Genomic DNA, 3647 nt, shown 5'->3' on the forward strand with positions numbered 1-3647 from the left:
ATAAACTTTCATTGATCTTCCAAAAAATGCTTTTTGGACCTATTTCTATTTTCATCTTGTGCCGTCCCTCAGGAAAGCTGCCTAGAAGTTAACTCCCACCCGTGTAGGATGACTTTTTCTCCAAGTGTTGCCCTGAGCCTAATGGTCCCGGATTGGGGGAACAAACCCAGTCCCCTGCTGCCCCATCTGCCTTGATGATTTGATAGGTATGGTGTTTTTAAAACAATCAGCAAAATAATTTGCACTGCAGAGTCCTTAGTAGGTCTTTTTTAATTGGACAGTTACTCGTATTAGTGAAAATCAAAAGCAGCACACAATCATTCAATCTCCAAGCACTGGAGTGTATCCAACTGTTTTCCTGTTTGGGGTTCCACTTTAGTCATTGTCTGTATGCACGCGTAAATTTTTACAGAGTTGCAACCACTGCCTTTTTTTGTGGCCCTGGTTATTGGCATCTAGTTTCCCAAGTAACATTGACACACATCTGTTCAAATCAATTGACGTTCCCATCATGACTGACTCATTTGGCAGGAAAAACAAGTTTAAGTGCCAAATGGAACAAAGAAGCGTGGGTATCAGGGAGCAGCAGGAGAAAGAAACGGTGGGAGAGAGTTATTTTGACTTACTGATCATAAAACACTTTCCAATAACATTTTTAAAGGATGTATAGTATTACACTGAGTGATTGATTATATTTTACCCCATGTTGTGGGACACTTGGGTGGTTTTCAATACCTAGTGAGTTTAGAATGCATATAAATTACAGGATTTGAGAGATGACTGTATTTTCTTGAAACAGGAGTCTTCTGTGTCCAGATCCGGGCCGAGAGTGTTCATGTAGTGTTCCTTTGCTGGGAAAAAAAAAAAGTCAGTACTGCTAACTGGAAATGCTGGATGCCTTCAAAAAATATCCCTGTGCTTAAAATATTTTTAAACTATGTTCAATTCTAGCTTATAAAAGTAACCTATGTATCTTGTCCCACAACTTACAGAAATGTGGAATTTTAAATTTAGAGCTTGACTAAACGTTTCCTAGTTTATGGGCCACGCCTGTCTAATAAACTTAATACAATGCCGTGTGCACGCAGCTTCCTAACAAATAACATGTGCTGGGAAAAGATGAGGAAACAATGGAAAGGTGCCTCCTTGAAGGTGGTAACATCGGATCAATTGATCGGTCGACTATAAATGGATTCATCTTACACAAGTCTCCCACACATTATGATGCACATTTAGCAATGCTGAAAAACAATTTGAACGAATACCTTAGAGAGTTGTTACAGAGAATTTATAGTCTGGAACGAATTGCCATCTTCTTAATTGACACGGAAATGTTTGGCTAAAATATTGCTTTATTCACATTTCTCTCCTTGGAGGAAAATCTAGGCAAACTGCAACTTCGACCGTGTGAATAATGGTGAAAGATGACTGCTTTAAGTCAGAAAAAGGGCACCACGCAGTCTGAGGGCCCCGTGGACGCCCTCAATCTCGATGCCTCTTGGGGGCCCGGGGCAAAGTGCCACAGCGCATCTGGAAGGCAACGCCCCCAATCAGGATCGCGGCTCCCGCCCTCCGCCCCTCGCGGTCTCTCACCTGCGTCCCGCTGGAGGGAGCCGGCGGGCGCGGGCGTGGTCCTCCCGGAGGGTGGGCGCCGGCTGCTGCCGGGCTTCCTTCTGGCTCGAGGGGACCCGTCCCGAGGGGGGAGAAAGGGAGAAAAGGGAGCTGGTGAGAGGCAGGGGGGCAGCCTCGAGGTGCCTCCCCAACCCGAAGCACTAAGCCAGGCGGGTGCGGGAACCTGTTCGCCGTTCAGGCCTCGGGATTGCGGGCCTGCGGGGCCCTGGGCCGGCCGGGAGCCAACTCTCGGGCTTCCCGGTCCGGGGATCGCGGCCGGGGTGGGGCGGGGCGGCGGCGGCGGCGGCGGCGGCCGCGCGGAGCCGGCCTGGCCCCAGGCAGCCGGGTGGCGGCGCCCCGGGAACCCGAGGGTCGGCGGCGGCCGGAAGGGCCCCGACCCGCCCGCGTCCGCCGTGGCGCAAGGGAGTCTGGGAGAGTGCGCGTGGGGGCGGCGGGAGCCTGAGCCCCGGCTCCGGGCTGCCTGGAACCCCGGGCTCCCCAAAGCCGACCTCCTCCGGGGGCCCCACTCCCGGCCCCCGGGAAGACCAGTTCCCGGCAGCCCGTCCAGACAAGAGGGGTTTTCGTGTGCTTGGTTTCCTTCAGGATGACGGAAAGCGTGGGAAAGTTTCCACACCTCCCTCTGTCTTTGCCAATAGTCCTTGACCTGCCCGTGCGCCGGATCAAACCAAAATCCTAAAGTGATTTTTACAGGCGAAGTGCGGCCTCAGCCAGAGTGAGCCCTCTCTTTTCCAGGCCCGCTGTCAAGCTCCTAGTGTAGACTCGGGGCCCCCAGGGAGGGATGGAGGTGGCTGTCGAGGTCATTAGCAATAGCGTCCAGAGTCCTGGGGGGCACGAAGAGCCCCTGAGTCGACAGCTCAGGTGCTGCCATTTTCTCAGGAGCTGTCAAGCTAGTGCCCTGCCAGCGGGGCAATCCCTTATGGGAGGCCCCCGGGCGACCAAGGTGGCCTTGGGGCGGCGCGTCCAGGGTAGAATTCTGGGACCAGATTTTGGGAGATAGGGCAAGCAGCAGCTTGAAACGCAGAGCCTCATTCCACAGCCACCCCCTCGGGTCCCCGCGCTCCCTGCAGGCCTCAGATCGGGCAGGTCAGCGCCCTTCCACGCCGCCTGGGATTCACCGGCGGACCAGGCCCCGGGCCTCGCCCGATCTCGACAGAAGCTCCCCGCAACACAGACAGGAAGAAGGGTGGAGAGGGTGTCGAGAAGGGGCCAGAAACGTTCATCTTTTCTGGACTCCAACGTCCTTTCCACATGCAGGACGCGAGCCATTTACCAGGAGCCGCAGAGCGGCCTGGGGACTGCTTGCAGCGGGTCACCTTCCGGCGTCCCCCCTACTCCTTTTCCAATAACCGCCCCCCCCCCACATTTAGTTGTTGGGTCTTGAAGGTAGTCTTTCTTCGTTTTTTTGTCCTGTGGGTGGTATTTTAGCTAATCACGAGGAATTTTTTTCCGATCGTTTAAATTTTATCCGGGCAGGGAAAGGAGTGCTAAAATGCAGTATCTTTTTCACACCTATTTACACATTCAAAGGCGGGCAAAGGTTGGACGGAGGAAAAACGCGCCTCTCCCGGGTCTCGCTGCTGGGGCGGACACGGCGGGCGCTGGACTAGGACTTACCTAGTGGGTGGGCCCGTGCAGGAGTCCCAGCCTTGCCCGGGCAGCAGAAACAATACTCCAGAGCACCGATCGCCCACTGCAGTACTGTTCCCGCTGCTAGGGCACGGCTGAGTGCGGGGCGCCGCGTCCCTCCTCGGCTCGCATAGCCTGCGCACGGCCCCGACCACCCCCAGCCCCTGGCATGCAGTTGCGCCCTCCCCGGACTCTGGCGGGGCCTCGTGGGCGGGGAAAGGGGGCAGAGGGAAGAGGAAGAGAGACGCAAGCCCCCGCCCACCTACCTGCTCCAGAGCTGGCCTGGGGAGCAGGTGCCCCGCGGGAACGCACGTCCAGCAGAACCCCACCTTCCCACTTCCTCGCGAGGGGGTATAGCAGCGCCTCACGTTTTGAACCGTTTAAAGCAC

General features: G+C 55.3%; 1 long non-coding RNA gene across 1 annotated transcript; it reads right to left on the reverse strand.

The window, feature by feature from the left end:
- Window positions 1-252: 252 nt before the first annotated feature.
- On the reverse strand, window positions 253-1898 carry LOC132356941 (uncharacterized). Its single transcript, XR_009500147.1, has 2 exons — window positions 1594-1898; window positions 253-851 (listed from the first exon to the last, which is right to left on the reverse strand). It is a non-coding gene; the product is annotated as an uncharacterized LOC132356941 (long non-coding RNA).
- Window positions 1899-3647: the final 1749 nt, after the last annotated feature.

Source organism: Balaenoptera ricei, chromosome X (genome assembly GCF_028023285.1).
Source record: "Balaenoptera ricei isolate mBalRic1 chromosome X, mBalRic1.hap2, whole genome shotgun sequence".
Taxonomy (NCBI): Eukaryota; Metazoa; Chordata; class Mammalia; order Artiodactyla; family Balaenopteridae; genus Balaenoptera; species Balaenoptera ricei.